This window comes from Macaca nemestrina, chromosome 1 (assembly GCF_043159975.1).
Source record: "Macaca nemestrina isolate mMacNem1 chromosome 1, mMacNem.hap1, whole genome shotgun sequence".
Classification (NCBI taxonomy): Eukaryota; Metazoa; Chordata; class Mammalia; order Primates; family Cercopithecidae; genus Macaca; species Macaca nemestrina.
This window is the reverse complement of record NC_092125.1, coordinates 67,315,222-67,334,529: the sequence shown is the minus strand read 5'-3', so window position 1 is coordinate 67,334,529 and position 19,308 is coordinate 67,315,222. Positions and strand designations below refer to the sequence as shown.

The 19,308-nt window shown below is 39.0% G+C and overlaps 1 long non-coding RNA gene across 22 annotated transcripts in view; it reads left to right on the top strand.

Annotated features, from left to right (window-relative positions):
• The window catches only part of LOC105484895 (uncharacterized), a 356,622-nt gene that overhangs the window by 12,898 nt on the left and 324,416 nt on the right, over nucleotides 1–19,308 (top strand). For 16 of the 22 annotated variants that reach the window (XR_011613567.1, XR_011613566.1, XR_011613561.1 and 13 more), the window contains exons 2-3: nucleotides 6,856–7,063; nucleotides 10,958–11,058. This is a non-coding gene — a long non-coding RNA (uncharacterized lncRNA). Of the gene's footprint in view, nucleotides 1–6,855; nucleotides 7,064–7,164; nucleotides 7,217–10,957; nucleotides 11,059–14,864; nucleotides 15,206–19,308 lie in introns of those variants that run through there. The other 6 variants (XR_011613550.1, XR_011613587.1, XR_011613577.1 and 3 more) reach the window with 3 other exon arrangements.

Genomic DNA, 19,308 nt, shown 5'->3' with positions numbered 1-19,308 from the left:
CGTTAATTGTTTTTCTTATTTTTTAATGGATTTGAGTTGACAAGGGATAATGTCTTTAAAAAAGAAAACACAAATTTTATTTGTGATTGTTTTAGTTTAAGCTATTATAACAAAGTACCATAGACTATGTCAACTTTCAATAATGAGATTCAGAAAATATGATTTAAGTATGGAGTTTATTTGACCCCAAAGCTTGAGGATGGCCACCTGGAAACATAGATTCAAGTTGCTGTTAATATACACTCTGATTAGCAGCAGTTACAAGTGGATTTTCAAGGAAAAATAAGAGGCAGTTCCTCCATTATTTAATAATAATTTACACAGAAATAACCTAAGCTGTTGATTGGCTCTGCATTGTACTTTATATCACAGATTCCAGGAACATGAAGATAATGGGCGAGGCAGCCAGTTGGGGGCAAAAAAGGCGTTAAACAGTCAGCCCTGGGCATGGATGTGCCCCCTCCTACTGAAGTCCTATATGCATGTCTTTCTGGGCCTGGTAAGTTTTGCATACTTCACAGGACCCAGACTGCCTTATTATTATTACTTTTTTCTTAACTGGATGGCTTACAAACAACAGAATTTCATTTCTTACAGTTCTGCAGCCTAAAAGTCCAAGATCAGGCTGTTAGCATGGTCAGGTTCTGGTGAAGGCTGTCTTTGAGGTTGCAGACTACCACTTTCTTGTTGTACCCTCACATGGCTGAAAGAAAGCAAGCTAGCTCTCTGGCTTCTTCTTATAAAGGCACTAATTTCATTTATGAGGACTCCACCCTCATGACATAATCACCTCCTAAAGGCCCCACCTCCAAATATGATCACCCTGGAGATTAGGTTTTAACGTATCAGGCAGTTTGGGATGGCTCATATCTGTAATCCTAGCACTTTGGGAAGCCAAGTCAGGAGCATCACTTGAGCCCAGGAGTGCAAGGCTGCAGTGAGCAATGATCGTGCCACTGCACTCCAGCCTAGCCAGCAGAGTGAGACCCTGTCTCTAAAAATATATTTTTTTAAGATTTTAGGCTGGGCACAGTGGCTCACGCCTGTAATCACAGCACTGTGGCGGAGCAAGGCAGGCAGATCACAAGGTCAGGAGTTTGAGACAGCCTGACCAACATGGTGAAAACCCATCTCTACTAAAAATACAAAAATTAGCCAGGCATAGTGGTGTGTGCCTGAAATCCCAGCTACTCAGGAGGCTGAGACAGAAGAATCACTTGAACCTAGGAGGTGGAGGTTGTAGTGAGCCGAGATCGTGCCATCACACTCCAGTCTGGGTGACAGAGCAAGACTCCATCTCAAAAAAAAAAAAAAAAAAAAAAGATTTTAATGTATGAAATTTGAGGGGACATAAGCATTCAGCCCACAAGAGTGATCCCACACACAGATTCTCTGAGACATTTTGGGGACCACTCAGAATACTGTGACCTTAACAGGTCCATTGCCTGAGCTGTGGCAAGTCAGTACACTGACACCAAGGGTTCTAGCAGAGAGAGTTTAAACATCACAGGGCAGCAAAATGAGGAGATAGTGGGAAACCCCAAATCCTCCACCCCAGAGAGTTTGGGGCTAGGGATTTTAAGGGGTTTGTAATGGGTTGAGGTGTGGGGATTGTTGATTGATTAAGGAATGTAGGATGTAGTCATGGAACAGGGAAGTGATGAAATTGTATTTTATACTGATTTGGTTTTTCTGTGGAGGTCTTTAAACTGGTTGGTGTCAGCTGCTTCACTGGAATTCTGAGTCTGATAAACATCTTAGGCATTTTTAAACAAGTCTTTCATTCTAACATCAGTGATCTTGTCTTTAAGAATGATAGAGTAGGTAGTTAGGCAAACAAGAGCAGGGCAAGAGCAGAGCAATTCGCCAGAAATGTCAAGCGACCATCAAGTGATTGTCAGGCAGTTGTTAAATTGTTTCTCTAAAATAATAATTGGTTGTAGCTGGTGCCAAGGAACAACAGTCTCCCAATAGAAAGAAAACACCTGAAGCTGGTGACCAGCAGCTTCCCAATAAGATCTCAGGAGTTGGGTGAATGGGCTCAAGCATGTCCACTAAGAGGCAAAATGGTAGAGTTTAACCAGTATAGGACCTTCCCCTAGGAAGACTCAACTGATAACGGAAAAACGCCTCAAGTGGGCATGTGCACCACTTCAGTAAACACACTGCATGTGGCCCCTCCCAAGTGCTGGCAGGCCACTGTACATGTGCACAGCCCACCCCGAGGAAAAATTAGGGAAGAAAAAATGCAAACCCCAGAACCATGCCCAGGTCAAGGGTCAGATGGCACCCTTGGATTTCTCAAGTGGCCTACTTGGCCCTCTTACAAGCACACTTTACTTCCTTTTGTTCTGGCTCTAATATTTTTTTAATAAACTTTCACTCCTGCTCAAAAACTTGCCTTGGTCTCTGACTCTGCATTATGCCCCTCAGCTGAATTCTCTCCCCTCCAGAAGTCAAGAATCAAGTTGCTGCACACCCAGATGGATTCTCCACTGCTAACGGGAACAATGGGGATGTAAATCAGTTATTAAACTAAAGGATGATTTTAACATCAGAAATCCCATCTATACAAACAATGGGGATGTAAATTGTCAGTATATAGTGCTACATGATTTTCAGTTATAAGGAAGTAGGCCAGAGTGCAGTCTGATTGATGTTTAATGATAATTATATATTTTTTTCCAGAAGCTGGCATGTAATTCTCATTAACCCTGTGAGCACAGTTCCAATACTGCCCTGGCCAGTGGGCAAAGGGGATTCCCAGATCTGTTGCAAATATCCAGAAATTAACTTTTGCTTTAAACAGTTTTTTTGTCTGTTTAAGTTTCATGCAACTGGTTCTGAGTAACAATGCTCTCTTCATTTATTTGGCTTTTACAAAGCAAGGTTATGACAATTAGGCTTGTGACTTAGGCCTTACTGGATGGGGGACAACTGTCTTAGATTTTTAGCTCTGGGGCAAAAGAAAGTTTAGGACCCAAGGGAAAACTTTTGGCCTCCGAAGTTTGGCTGAGAATCTAGTGACAAAAGGCAGATTAATAGGATAAAAGGTATACAAATTTATTAACATGCACAGGAATCTTACAAAATATAAGATCTCAAAGAAATAACCAGATGGTTGATGCTTTATACCACCTTGAAGTTACAAAAAGAATGGGGGCTTGGAGTAGGGCCAAAAACATGTTATGGTTGGTAAATCAGTTGATAGTGGCAAGACAGCTCATCAGAGGGAGAAGAGGAGGCCTGGCTAGCAAAGATGGCCTTGTTATATAGGTGAAACCACACAGGTAACAACCCTCTAAGAGAATAGATGGTAAATGTTTCTTTCAGACCTTTAAAGGTGTCAGACTTTTATTTAATCTTGCCTAGATCTGGACAAGGAAGGGTCTCTGAAGAAGCCTGGCTGAATCAATGTCTATTCACTCTACAGATGCAAATCTCCCCCGAAAAGACAGCTTTTCAGTTATTCCTGTATTTCCAGCCCTTCTGAATAGCCATCTTAAAATATATCAAAAAAGTATATTTTGGGGTGAAATAGTTTGGTTTCCTTCAAAAGAATGGGTGAAAGGACACAAAGATAGATGTGTACCCGCCCCCCACCCGCTACACCCTTGTTCTGCTCTCTAATCTTTGCACATACCAGAGATTTCGTAAGTTCTGTGAGTACCTGGTTTTCTGCACGTACCAGAGATTTTGTTTTGCACATACCAGAGATTTTGTAAGTTCTGAGGCAAGGTCACAAGACGTGTTTAAGTAAGATAAACTCTTGCTGCCATAAACCTGCTCTCCCGCCTCAAAGTTTGAACCAAAATATCAGAAATGGCGGGAACCAATCATAGTTAGCCAAATCGCCTTGTTCAAACACTAGCCAATCATATATCTGATTTGTATAATAACTCTATGCCCACTTTTCTTAGACTATATAACACTGCTCGGAGCTCAGTGGGGGAGCTCTCCTGCCCGTCTCGTTTCACGAGCGAGGGAGAGTTCCAGGTTCGAACCTGTAATAAAGATCCTTGCTGCTTAGCTTTGACTCTGGACTCTGGTGGTCTTCTTCGGGGAATAAACGGTCTGGGCATAACATGGGAAGTGAGATCCAAGATGAAGTAGAGAAAAATATAGAGCTAGGAGCAGAACGGAGCCATAAACCTTCCTGGCAGTGGCCCTGAAGCTGGAGGACTGCTGGGCTTTCAAAAGGGAAGTGGAAACTTGTGTTGGTTATTTATGGGGAGCACCCCCGGAGCCTGGTCCTGAAGAAACAGCCTCATCCCATTACTCCCTGGAAGTGGTTGTAAACATTTACGGATCCTGAGCACTTCAAGCGCGCGCGGGCAGGATTTTCAGAAGCAGATTGTTCACTTGCCAGCACACCGCAGGCCACTCGTAAACACTGTCTCCTTGGAAAACGTGCTGACTTCTATTTCATATCCCTTTTACCTCCCTTTGACTTTAGGAACTAGAGTTTCAACGATTGCCAACTCCTCCTTCCAGGGGTGATACATATCAAGAGGTTAGAGGGCCGCCCTGGTATGATAGGCTTTTCCACAAGCAGCTCCCTTTTGAAGAAAAGGGTCTCCATCTTGTGTGCAGGGAAGTATTCCTGGCCCTGTGAAAGTGAACTCATTCATCACAAGGTAACCAAACTCCTGTGGAGTAGAAAATATGAAGCTGAATGACACGCATCCAGCCACAGATGTACTAATTCAATTTCATGCCCCTACATCAGCTGCTCCTCTCCACTTAAAAGGAACATTTGCATCCATCTGTCATCATCTCTCCCTTTCATTTTAAAATCTCTTTGCTCTCTTTTATTTCCCTTCATTCCTCCCCCCTCCACCAGAACTTGATGAAATAATGGGGCACATTTAAAATCCAAACTCAGGCAATTCAAATTCTGAACCGATGTGATTTTGTTCCATTCTAAGTCAACCTCGAAGGGTGTCTGGGGAGCAGAAATCAAGGGGCCAAACAAAAAAGCAAGTGAGGGAGAGAAGATTTCGAATGCAAATCAACCTCCTCAACCCATTTGAAACAACCTGCTGTGAACTGGGCTAGAACGTATGGCCCATTAGCACCTTGTTAGGCTGTCAGAGCCTGAGCAGCTGAACAGGGAGATAATGGGGAGGAAATGGCTGAGACCTTTCTGAGCCCAGCCCCAGTTCTTTGGCATTCTACCCTCCTCACTCCTGGGACCTGAGGGGCAGGGTCAGTAAAACAGTTGCTCAAGAGAAAAAGAAGGTAAAAGAGAACAACTTAATTAAATTTGCTAATTTTTTTAAAAGCATCTTTTTAGTACAAAGGAAAACAGAGGTTAATTTAAGTTTTCCAGGGTGGGGGGCAATTGATTTTTTTTTTTTTTTTTTTTTTTTTTTTTACATTTTGGTGGGGATCCCTATGTGTTTGCTATCTCTTGCTTTATTCTATATTAATTTGAGATTTAGTAAAAACATTATAGGATGTTGAAGACTGCATGGTAAAATCTCAGTGATTAAGTCTTAATTCTCATAAGGCAAATCCTCAAATTAAAAAAAAATCTATGGTTAACACGCATATCTACAGACATCCATTTGCAAATGTGTTTAAGAATGCAATACTTACTTGCTTAGGATTAGGAGAGGAAAAACTTACTAGAACATGCTGAATCCCTTTCTTTCTCCAATGCTTTGGTCAACAGCCCAGTCAGTGACATTGTCTGTAACACCATAATATGTAGATTGCAGAGAGCTCACAGCTTTTGCTGATGGCAATGTTTACTTCTTGATATTAAAGACATTAGATATTCCACTATTAGGCAATTGAAGTATTTTACTTCTTTCTATCTATCATAAAAATGCACAATTTAAAGGCCAGGCGCCATGGCTCACGCCTGTAATCCCAGCACTTCAGGAGGCCAAGGCAGGTGGATCACAAGGTCAGGAGTTCGAGACCAGCCTGGCCAACATGGTGAAATCCAATCTCTACTAAAAATACAAAAATATTAGCATGGATTACAGGCATGATGGCTCATGCCTGCAACCCCAGCTACTCGAGAGACTCAGGACAATTGCTTGAACCTGGGAGGCAAAGGTTGCAGTGAGCTGAGATCATGCCACTGCATTCCAGCCTGGGCGACAGAGCGAGACTCCGTCTCAAAAAAAGAAAAAAAAAAAAAAAAAAAGAAGCACAATTTAGTATTAAATAAACCAGAAAAGACATGCTGACTTTAATGACCCATTAGAGATGGTCATGGATGGAAAAAAAAATATGTTACCAAGTTTTTGAGAAGAGGTTCAACCGTGCTGGTAGTGCCTTTAAGGCCAGGCTTAATGAGCTTGGACCAACTTAGGGTCAATGACCTTACAAACTTAGGATTTGTGCACAGAAGAAAAACAATAACAACAACAATAACCACAGGAATTAGTGTGGACATTGGGGAAAAGGCAGTTACTAGAGAACCCACGGTTTCCCAAATGACTGCCATTTTCAAGTGAAAGTTCTTTGAAAATATATTTAATTGATTGTGTTGTCATTATCAGAGAAATTTTAAGTGATTTTGTGTGGAGTAAGAGGATAGATTTCATGACCTCTTAAGGTCACCAGAATGTTTCTGTGCTGTCTTGTATGTTTAAGTACCAATAAGAGATAGATAATCCAAGGATGTTTATTTTGGTTTTCATTTCAGTCTGGAAGCGGAGATGAGAGTTTACAATACTAGGACATTTTTTTGTCTGTCCAGGTTTTTTTCAAAAAGAGTAATAAATAAGCATATTATACTTAATTTTATAAAAGTGCAAAGTAAGTGCAAAATTTCGCAGGTTTTAAAATAGTGCAACATAAGTGCTGAACGCTAATAGTCTTGCTTTCATTCCTCAGGGAGATTTCTCCCACTTTTTTTCTATAGGCTGGATCCCTGAACGCTAACTGACATCCTGCTTTTCTTAAGGGATATGGAAATTTCCCTGGGACAGCTGTGCTCTGCTGGCTAAGGAGCCCACAAGGTTAATGAACACCCACAAAGACTGAGGAGGAGAGAGGGTATTCTTCACTGGATGATTAGCATGCCGGCATTCTTTCCTCTGTGGTAATGATGGTCAAGAAGGTGCCTGGTGATAGAGGGGAGAATGAAGGGTTGCTGCTTCTTCTGCCTCAAACGCTTATTAAAATTCATTTCCATTCAAATAGCCATCCTCTGATTTTCATCATCAAATAAGCACACGCTGTACATACTTAACAGGCAGGTGACCTGTGCCAAGTTCATGTCTTTTTGAAGCAAAAGCCTGTTCTCTTAATGAGTGTCCATGCTTATCTCTGTATGTAAATTTCTCCCCTCTCCTCTTACCCACTGTACTTCCCTGCTACCCCAGTTCTGGGATCTTTGATGGGCAGCCTAGATGCCTGTTATAATGATAATTCATTTGGAACGAAATGGAATCTCCTCTTCCAGTCTAGCTCATTATAAAGGTGAAGCCCTCGAGAGGGCAGGCTGAGAATGAACAGGCTTACAGAGTTCTATTTTCCTCTAAGGGGCAAAGGCAGGATGGGAGTGGTTTCCTTGGTTCTCTGGGCTTTGGGTTTCTCTCCCTTTGGAACTGGCCTCCATTCCTATGCTTGGTGATTGTCTTCTGGCTCCTGGGGACCACCATCAGCTGGAAGGCATTTCAGCTCAGGCAGCTCTTCACCAAACAGCTGCTGGGAACAACTGGGGCTGCTCTACTGTTGTCAGTGAGAAACCAAGTGGCAAATGTGAGTGTGTTGGGCTTCCTTAATGTGTTTTTGTGCTCTGATAATTCAGAACAACACAAAGATATTGTCCTCACTTGTGGTGTACCAGGTAGACAGCAGTAAGGCTTATCTTAATTTTTTTAAACATAAGAGACATAAAAAGTGTCTTTGAGGACTTTGAAAATCCCTAAAGACATGATCAAGAAGCATATCAATTATGTAATTGTACAAGTGGAGAGAGTTCTTTTTTTTTTTTTTTTTTTTTTGAGACGGAGTCTTGCTCTATCGCTAGGCTGGAGTGTAGTGGCATGATCTCGGCTCACTGCAACCTCTGCCTCCTGGGTTCGAGTGATTCCCCTGCCTCAGCTGCCCGGGTAGCTGGGACTACAGATGCGCACCACCATGCCAAGCTAATGTGTTTTTTTGGTTTTTTTTTTTTTTTGTATTTTAGTAGAGATGGGGTTTCACCATGTTGGCCATCGATCTCCTGACCTCGTGATCCACCCGCCTCAGCCTCCCAAAGTGCTGGGATTACAGATGTGAGCCACTGTGCCTGGCCAAGAGTTCTATTAAACTCATGGCATGATTGCATTTTCTAGCATGATTTACATTTGTAAATTATCTCAGTGTACTTAAAGAGCAGTCAGGGCAGGTTAACAAATAGCTTTTTAAAATTTTCTTTTTGTTTTGCTCTTACTTGCCTTTAATAATAATAATTTTAGAAAACCCTTTCAGGTCTAAAATAACCTAATTCAGTCTCTTGGGGGTTGAAAAATCATTACTACATCTGCAAAGAGTCCTTATGGAGAGTGTGAGGGAAGAAATTAATTTTGCAAAACATATGCTTAAACAAAATATAAAATAAGTGAGACTTGGGGTAAAGCAAAGAAAACATTTCTTGCTTAGGGTCTGGTTCTTGTGATTTGTTTCTTATGTTGAAGCATACTGTGTCTCCTAATTTTAGAAATGATTATTCATAGGAAGTTCATTCTGATGAAGCAGTTTCCCTGTTTTTCAATAAAGAAATTAGACAACTTCAGAAAGTTTGTCTCGCCTCATCTGACTGTCTGGAGGGAAGAGCTGCCCCCAAGATTTTGCCACAGTTGCCATGAACTCATTTTTAACCCTCAGGAGCCCCCAGAATAATTTAGGCACCAAATGACCTGACAATATCTGATTCCTTATTGCTCTGGCTACATTTTTTTTTATGTAGGGTATGGCACTCATTGCCCACTGAACAATAAGAATAAAGTTGCACAGATGTAGAATTATTAGAGTAGCTGTTTCAGTTTCATCAATATCAAGGTTGGCAAACATTCCCCTTTCTTATCTGTAACAAAAACCAGCCAAGGCAATGTGATGGATTCCAAGAGAGGCAATATGGATGAAACCATTTATTAGATTTATAAGAGCTGAAGGAAAGTGGTAAAGCTATCCATCTTCTATACTTTATTGAGAACAGGACCAATGACTCAGACTATCAGGACAGTATCTCCAAGACAGAATTGAAATCCTAAAGTAAGCGGAGAATAAGTGCATACATTTTAGGAGAAGAGGGATCAAAGGCAGAAGTAAGAAATGCACGTAAGCCTCCAAATACATTGAATACAAATCTATCTGCAACAGTTACGCAGCTACATAACTTTGTAAATAAAGACTTCATTTCAGAAGGCTTTAAAGATTTTTTTCCTTAGTCCTTTCCTCTATTGGAAATCATAGCTCTAAAAGCCAGTGACAGCAGGCAAAATTATTATTTGGGTCATGTGAGATGCATATGTATATGTGAAATAAAACTAAGGGTGACGTAAAGAACAACTAATACCGTTTAATTCAGAAATGGCACAAAGCAGCTCCCCTCTTTTGTCATGAAGAAATTATCAGCATCAGTCAAATTGGCTGAATAAAATCTTCTCTGTGTTTAAAAATATTCTGAGCACATGCAAGTTTTGAAATTAGGTAAATCTAAAAACATTTACTTTAGAACTTTCGAACTTCAATAATTCAGGATTCTAACATGTTCCTCTCAGGGTTTCATGGGTTTTATTTTTTTTTAGTACCAATTTAAAAATCCCTTTTTTGACCTGCATTTCATCAAACAGAGCTGATTTCAGATCCCACTTTGCTATATTACAAGCTATGTGAAGTTTTATTTATCTTCTATTTAGCTCAATTTTTTCCATTATAATAGCCCATAGTACAAAAATAAAATGATAATGAAGTTAAAGGAATCAGATCAGTGCTTAATAATGTTGGCTATAATTATTATTATTATTATTTAGAAAAGGGGGTGATGGAGGACAGAGGCTGCAGTGAGCTGAGATTGTGCCACTGCGCTCCAGCCTGAGTGATATAGCAAGATGTCTTCTCAAAAAAAAAAAAAAAAAAAGTGGGTGACAGAGCCCTGGCCCATTCTGGGAGAGAGTTATCATAAAGCAAGAAGAGGGCTGTGGGCAAGGAATTCTCTGGGATATCTGGTCAGTGCAGAGAATTGAAGCTAAAATTTTAATTCCATTAAAAATACATTCACTGAGCACCTACGAGGTTCAAATTGCACACTTACTACTCTCCTGTAGACTGTATTCAAGTAATGGAAACAAAATACCTACATAACTTTCTTTGCTCCAACTCAGAATAATGTAAATGCCACAAGGAAGCCACACACACAGCACTATGGGAATTTAAAGGAGAGACATGCCATTGCTGGAATTCAGAAAATGATACCCTAACATGAAGACCCCGGAAGGAAACTCTCTCTCTGACCTTCCCTTGACCTCTTGTCTCTCACTTATTATTCTCCCCTGAGGCTAGCCACAGAAACTAGAATTCCTCTGCCTCAAGGTGGTTCACAGAACCAAGACCCCTTTTCCCTAAAGGAAGCCATAAAGTTTAAAAATATTACCCTAACTTTCCCCCACCTTTCTATGAAACAGCTAGCTGTAAAAAAATTACCCTCATTCCAGAGGAATCCTACTCCATCCCTAGGGGGAAGAAATGCTACAATAGAGAGGTCAAGAGGAATCTAAACAGACAGGCCTTGCTGAGGTTTCCCTGCTCAGTCTGTTACTACTAGAGCTTACCCTTTTTATCTCATCACATTTCTACATGGTTGTTCCAGCTTCGTCAAACCTAAGCATATAATCAGATAGTTTCCATTGTATCTTTGAGTCTTCATTCTGAAGACTCCCATGTCATATAAAACTGTTATTGAACACATCTGTTATGCTTTTCTCTTGTTAACCTCTCTTTGTTACAGGGGTGTCAGCTGTGACCCTCGAAGGAAAGGAATCACCCTCTTTCTGACCTTATACCACCTTCAGCAGGGATGAAGGCAGTGAGAGAAAAGTTAGTTAAAAAGTAAGTGAAGACGCTTTATTTAAGGATTAATATAACTTTAAAAGGCAGAAGTCAGAAGTGTTCATTTATTTAACAAATATGTATTGAGTATTTGCCAGATACTCATTTATATAGCAGAGATTCAGCAGTGAGCAAAGCAGATGAATTGCTTTACTTGCTGGAACCAGGAACATTTGAATAAATGTTTTTTGATTTTTAGAAAAAAAATCTAAACTTTATGATAAAAAGTAAGAGTGATCTATTAATAAATATCTTAAAGTCACAATGCCTCACTTACCTCTATCCAACAAGCATAAAATTGTAATCCATTCCTCAAAATTGAAAAATTAGAGACAAAATTTTATAGATAGACATAAAGTGATAAAATCTTAAAGCAAAAAGTATACTCTTCATTCTGTTTCCTTGACTCATCTTCATTAAGTTTTTCTATTTGACATAAATATAATAATTTTCTCTATATATTTATATCTTTCTTTCCATCTCTTGATATAAATTTCCTCAAGAACAGTATATCCAAGCTAATTTCTTTCATAACTAAGAGTCTACATTTTATCTTCTAACATGTCCATTTGGCACATTTCAGATTCTGCCCCTTTATTTCTACTTTGAGTTTACAAGATAGCACTCCTGAACATTCTCTTCACAGTTCTCAAAACAGTTTATGTAAAGGAAATGAATTGAGTTATAAAATAGGGCCCAATGATGCTGGTGGGTGCTCTATCAATCTTCCTGAAGGAACAAGGAAGAAACCAAATGTTGATGGATCCTGTCACTCTGCCCCTAAAACGCAAAATTATTGAATTAAGGAAAACATAATTATTACCGAATATGGTGACACAGTGATTTTTAAAGGTACTGTATTTTGTTTATTAGACACGCACATTTGTCCTTCGTCAGCCTGAAGGCATCAAGTGTCCTAGGCGATATCCATCTTCATTGAGTTTTGAAATCCCAGCGGTATGAACAAACCAGATGGCCCCCCCAAATGAAGATGAATGCATATAACTGTCATTCAAAACTCAATAGTCCATGTTGCCATATGCGATGAGGTGTTTACTGGGAGTAGTGTGTTTCTGTCCGTGGTCCTGAAAAGCTTGCCTTGACTTCAGATGCGGGAAAGCCATTAATGAAGACAGTAGTAAATATCAGAAAAGCATATTTAAAAGTAGACTTCTGACTTATCACTGTTTCTCAGAGACACATGTGCTTCAATTATAGCTATTTTTTCACAGTGCTGATTTATTAATAGTCTTTTTAAAAACAATCAGTCTCTCTCTCTCTCTCGACCTTGGGTCATAGGAAGAAAATGTCAGGGTTTGCAGGAAAGAAAGGAGCATGTATTTATTAAAGGCAGATGGTTGAACTGAAACTAGAGTTTGTTGCTTCCCTTTATAAAATTATATTTCAAAAGTTTTACAACTCAACCATAAAAATATTATATTGTTGGATAAAACTTAGGAAAGAAATGACTCTTTGCAGGCTAACTAATTAAGGGAAAGTTCTGTAACCTACAAGTCATACTCATGGAAAATAAAGCAGTACTGAACTGTAAGTGCCTAAGAATCTACCACCCATTGTGTGAATTATAATTTGAAAATTGATAACTAAGTAGTGTATTTAAGACTTCTACCCCCAGAGTTGTACAACACTAACCAATTAGGTTTTGTATTCAGGGAAAAACATTGATAGTACTGCCAAGAAATGGCTGAGATGTTGAAGTTCATGAGCCAGCTGTTATGCATCTGTTCTACTTTTTACCAATATCATTTTGAGGAAGAGGTTTACTGAGTTGGCAACAAAATCTAATGCCTGATGCTTTTGAAATCATTAAATAAGATGACATTACTTAATCTTACATCAGGGCCACCTGAGCCCTTTTAGAATAGGTACAGGAATTTCTCTAAATAATGACATTTAAAAATAGGAAGTAGGGCATGTCCAGATTCAAGACATCTAATCTTTTACCATAAAGCAATTCATATATCTCTAGCTCAACAGAAAAATAGGGAAAAAAGAACTCTGAACTCTTTTTCCTGGAGTAGTAAAAAAAAAAATAAAGCCTAGAATTCTAATGTGAAACATGTTTGAAACTTGCATTTCAGATACCAATAACCATTAATATATTTGCCCTAAAAATTACTGGTATTGAACTGTGTGGTAAATTCTTTCAGCTGTGACTATTCAGATAAAAGAAAGCAACATAGAAATGATGACTATATAAGAGTGCTTCAGTAATTCTTGTGAATGAGTTAATTTATTAAACGTTATACCTTGATCCACTGTACTGCAGCCTGGGTGACAGAGCGAGACCCTATCTAAAACAAAAAAAGAAGTTATACATTGAGCACTTTGAATAATGAATGGCACATAGCAAGCCCTTCTACTACAAGTGTGTTTTGTTGTTGCTGATGTTGTTTACTTTATTGTTGTCATTACAAGAGATGGGGTCAAAAGCTTATCTTCTAGGCAGGGAAACCAATTTATCAGTTAAATATAAGCACCAGTGGTGCTTGGATTATCCTTTTCCTTTGTCCTCATTCTCTTCATATCCATCCCATTACCTTCCCTCATATGTGGTTTCTTGTCCTGATAATCTTGGGTTAAATTACTATAGATGAAATAAAAGCTACTTGTGAAAGGGCACAAAGATCTGCTTGGATGATCTAATAGTGATGAAAATGTTTTTCATGCAAATAATAAAAATATATTAAAAGGATAGTCAGGCTTTTATTCTAGAATCCAAAGGATAAAATAACAGCCTCAGTTTCCTCATATAAAAATGGAAACCATAAGGGCTGGGTGCAGTGGTTCACGCCTGTAATCTCAGCACTTTGGGAGGCCTAGGAGGGTGGATCACGAGGTCAGGAGATCGAGACCATCCTGGCTAACATGGTGAAACTCCGTCTCTACTAAAAATACAAAAAATTAACCAGGTGTGGTAGCGAGCGCCTGTAGTCCCAGCTACTCAGGAGGCTGAGGCAGGAGAATGGTGTGAACCCAGAGGCGGAGCTTGCAGTGAGCCAAGATCGCGCCAGTGCACTCCAGCCTGGGCGACACAGTAAGACTCCGTCTCAAAAAAAAAAAAAAAAAAAAAAAAAGAGAGAGAGACCATAAGACATCTCATAGAATATAAGGAGGATTAAATTAAATATTTTCAAAGTAATTAGGACAATGCTTGGCACTGGTGTCTAGGTGTTTAAAAAAAAATTACTTACTTTGAACTTTGGTTCTCATTTGAGTTCCTGTTTTTCTCAGTTGAACCAGAGTGGGCATGGAGATCTTAGAGAATCTTAAATTGTTCTGGAAGCAGAGAGTAAAGCACTGCTTCAGAAAATTCTCATATCTGAGGTGATAAAATTAACTCGGTGTTCAAGACCCAGAGAGCTCTCATGCCAGGTGACAGCAAAACTCCGTCTCAAAAAAAAAAAAAAAAAAAAAAAAAAAAAAGAAATCATCTTATATTCTTCTGGACATTCTCCAGAATTTGCTTGTGGAGAGAAGAAGATGCAAATTCTATTTATTTTAGTGTTTCAAAAATTCACTTGTATTGCTAAGCTGTTTGAATAGGCAACTGTTGAATCTTTGGCTACCCTTGTATATAGAGTAAGAAGATAATTGCTCTGATCCCAGGGTGAACCATCTGCTAGTACAAATTGCTCTGCTATCTGCTTCATTGAGACACTTGTGTTCGTTATATTATGTTGAAATGTTCATGAGACGTGGTTTATACTAAGTTGTGTTCCTGGAAAATTTGATTCTATAAATGGGCAGAACACTCTTAATTGCAAAGACTTTTCTCTCCTTAGATTTCTAAAATGCTTTGCTGATTTGATCGGGGGCCTTGGAGTGCCAGCATCCTGAGATAGTGGCTGATTGTTGATGCCTGGGAGGATAGAGCAGTGATGATCCAAATTTACAAGACTCATGATTTTCAAAACCTCCTTTTAAAAAGATGTTCCTGAGTTCTGGAACCTGAATGAAATATGTCTGGTTATTATATAATTCTAATGATCCTTGTGGATGCTACTATTAGAGTTCAGTTAGTATCTCATCTATCAGTGTAATATTTGTATTGTAATACTAATCATGGCAAAGTATGATTTGATAAATGCTCATTCTCAAATCTTTTATTTTAGTGTGTTCATGTAAGATTAATGACCATGATGACTTGAGATAGAATTTTTTGATTTGTTGCTTTCTTTGTGTCTTCCAATATCACACAGATCTGCAAAGATGTCTATGGCACAAGGAGAGAAAATAATAATTTAACTAGCCGGGCGCGGTGGCTCAAGCCTGTAATCCCAGCACTTTGGGAGGCCGAGACGGGCGGATCACGAGGTCAGGAGATCGAGACCATCCTGGCTAACACCGTGAAACCCCGTCTCTACTAAAAATACAAAAAACTAGCCGGGCGAGGTGGCGGGCACCTGTAGTCCCAGCTACTCCGGAGGCTGAGGCAGGAGAATGGCCTAAACCCGGGAGGCGGAGCTTGCAGTGAGCTGAGATCTGGCCACTGCACTCCAGCCTGGGCTACAGAGCAAGACTCCGTCTCAAAAAAAAAAAAAAAAAAAAAAATAATAATAATAATTTAACTAGAGGGTAGGAGTAAGGCCTTCTATTAACAAGACACTGTTGACATTTCTAGGTAGATTTCAGAATTCTCCAGGCATACCTGGTAGAAATTTTAGAAATAACAGCCAGGAAAGAAAGGCAGAAAGACTATGTTGGGACATTAGCAATTTCTTCCTGCCACAATAAATCTTTATTCACTGTAAGTAAATCTAATGCTAATTTATTTATCTGTCTATCCTTTGAATTACAATTTAAAATGTCATAATACAAAGATTCAGATAAGATGGCTGATTTGCTCAGATTGAACATCACATTGGTTTTTCACCACCTGAGGCCCATTGACATAGTATGCATATTAGAGAACTTGGAATCACCAAGGTGGGGTTCTCCCACTGTTGTCTTCATGATCCATGATGATTTGTACACAGTAAATATTTCTTTGAGTGCAATGACTTTACAAATGATGCATGCAGATTCTATATACAAGGCTGAGAGTAAATGGACCCGATTTCAAACAAAAGGTTATATATGTGACCAGTGAGAGTTTTCTATCATTCTCTAGTAGCTTAGACTAGGCAGAATGCAATTTAGGCCCTTGTGTCATAAGATGAGTTTTAAAATTCCTCCTTTATTTTCTCACTTGTTTTGGACAGCCAGGACCCAAAACAGAGCTATTTATTTGAAACCTCTCTCCTCTCTCTCTTCTTCATCTTTCATCAATTTGATTCCCTTTTTATTATCATTATTTATGTTTTGTATAACTAGAAAAATAATTTGTCATGGACTACATCTTATTTGCAAGAGGCTCTAGTAAGATGGCAACAAGGCATGCAAAATATATCATAATTTAGCAGCCTCTCTTGTAACTATACTGAACTAATGGTGGAAAAAAATACATAATAAACAACTCCAAGAACAGATTTTGAATGATCCAGTAACTTTGATTTATATTTGGTATTTGATGGAACTGTATTAGCAGTTAAAGTCTATGGCTAAACGATTCCCAGCACAAAATGAGTCAGAAGTACAAAAGAAGCTTTACAATGCACAATAGAGAGCTCTGAGCCTCCTAGCTTTAATTTCCAAATTGCAGTGTAAATTACAGGACTGCTTGTCACTTTTAACTAACAATTCTACCCAATAGGGTCTAGCTAGGTAATTCATCCATTATTCCTTTATGAAACAGTAAACACCAGCTAAATTCCATTGGCTTTTCTAAATAAAATTGCCTCATCTCTCATATCTACTGCAGAGGAGGAGTGAATCTACCTCTGACGACAGTCCCACTCAACAAACAACATGGGAAACCTGGAATTCGTTAAAAATGCTTTTCATATTTGTTAATAGCACTGTTGAGATCATCTCACCTTCCCAAATTCTCTTGGTGGAAGGACTTTCACATTCTTGTATTTCCCCTCCTTACCCTATATTCTCTCTCATCCCCAAATAACTATTTTCTCTTCACTTGTTTCCTCTATGGCTTTCCCTATCACAAAGAAGAATGAATGAAAGCTTTGAAAATCAAAATCTAGCACTCCAATTACCAACATTAGCAGGAAGAGATGAATGTTCCAAATATCAATAAGAATCTCAAATCTAACCAAGTAAAATATGCAAGTAGGTAGGCAGATGCTGGCTTGTCAGCCACTGATATAGACTGATTTCTTCCACTTCATTAATTTGACTTTCTTACTCTGGGCAATTTGATCATACCCATACAGCATATTTCTTAGCAAGAAATAGATATGATTGTTCCAGGACAGGTGGAAAAGCCAATAGATTTGCATAAATGCTTCACAGGGTGTCTGTATTATAGCAGGGATGTGGGAAGTTTTATTCCAGAGTTCGGAAGTGGACTGCTGAATCCTCTTCCTTTAACTTAATCGTACCATTCACGTGTGGAGCACAGTCAACCTTTACAGGTACCTATTGGTCTTTATTGCTCAATGTTTTTTTTTTTTTTTTTTTTTTTTTTTTTTTTTTTTTTTTTTTTTTTTTGAGATGGAGTGTTGCTCTGTCACCCAGGCTGGAGTGCAGTGGCATGATCTTGGCTCGCTGCAAACTCCACCCACCAGGTTCAAGTGATTCTCATGCCTTATCCTCTCGAGTAGTTGAGATTACAGGTGCATACCATCACACCCGGCTAACTTTCGTATTTTTAGTAGAGATGGGGTTTTGCCATGTTGGCCAGGCTGGTCTGAAACTCCTGAACTCAAGTGATCTGCCTGCCTTAGTCTCCCAAAGTGTTGGGATTACAGGCGTAAGCCACTGCAAAAAGCCTATTGCTTTATTTTGAATCAAAGTATACAATCTCTGATACTATCTTTCATTTAAAAAGAATTTTTGTAATCATCCATCATTTATTCACTTAGTAAATATTAAATATTTACTAAGCTTCTCTTTTTGCTAAGCATTATAATGGGAATTAGAGATGTAAAAACGAAAACTGCTTGGTCACTGTCTTTGCAGAACTCAAGGTCTAATGGGAAAGATAGACATGTAAATAGACTTAGAACCACAATAATTACAATAACATGTACAAATAATAGACATAAGAACCAAGCAGTCTGGGAGCATTAAAGAGAGAGCAACTAACTGGAAGAGTTCAAAAGGATTACAAGAACAAGTGGTACTTGAACATATTTCTAAAAGACGCCTAGGAATTTGCAGCTTTTAGTAGGGAGTTTCTGTGGTGGTGAGGGTCTGTGTGACTACTACTCAATCAGGAAAATTTTATTGCTTGATAATAGTGTTTTCAGCACTGTGCTAGGTAAATTCATTATACTAACACAACTGCATTATTTACCACCTAATCTTCTAGCCAGATATCTCCTCCAGCATGGAAAAGAAGGGATAGAGTTGTGGGGCAGGAAAGAGAAAACTTTGAGGTTCATTACCTAAAGGTCACTTGGAGAACAAGATAAATGTGACACAGCTCCTCTTTGGGAGTGCATCTAGTAAGGTGCCAAAATGCTGCCATTCAAGAAGACACTAGCAGAGTTTTACTCTTTAATTTCTCTGCTCATTAAGCCTTCACTTCTGAGGTGTGAAAATGACTTCAGGCTGGTAATAAACTGCTGGAGAAGTCATTATTTTAAAAATGATCTTGCTCCCAAAGGGGATGAAGTGGTACAAAGCACAATTGCTCCAAGATCAGCTCCTCTATAGGACAATGATTGTTCAAATGTTTCAGTTATCATAAGAATAAAAAAGGGCTGTCTGTTACAGCAAGACAAGATGAAGCACGAAGTACCCAGACCCACTCAATAATCACATCAGTCTATTTTTTGGAGAGAGGAGATGGTATATTTCAATGGGGGGAAATTATGGTACACTGTATTGTTAGCCTGTGTATTATAATGCAAAGAAAACGGAAGAGGTACAGAAATGATCAAAGAAGACAGAAGTGATTTTCAGGGAGTTTTGTGATGCTAAAGAAGAGACCTGGAATAAGTTGGAATAACAATCATGTTATTAATAATAGCAAAGTCCTCCTGAAGCAGTAAATGGCACTTATCATTACTCTTGAGAGAACTTAGTCCTGTATGGACAGAACCTCTTCAGTTTTGCTTTTTTCACACGGTGCGCATTTTGCCTCCAAAGTAGCTACGGGGAGGAAAAGCTTCTCTTGACCAATGCTTTCCTAAGGCAGTGAGTTCCAGGCCTTGAACACATTAA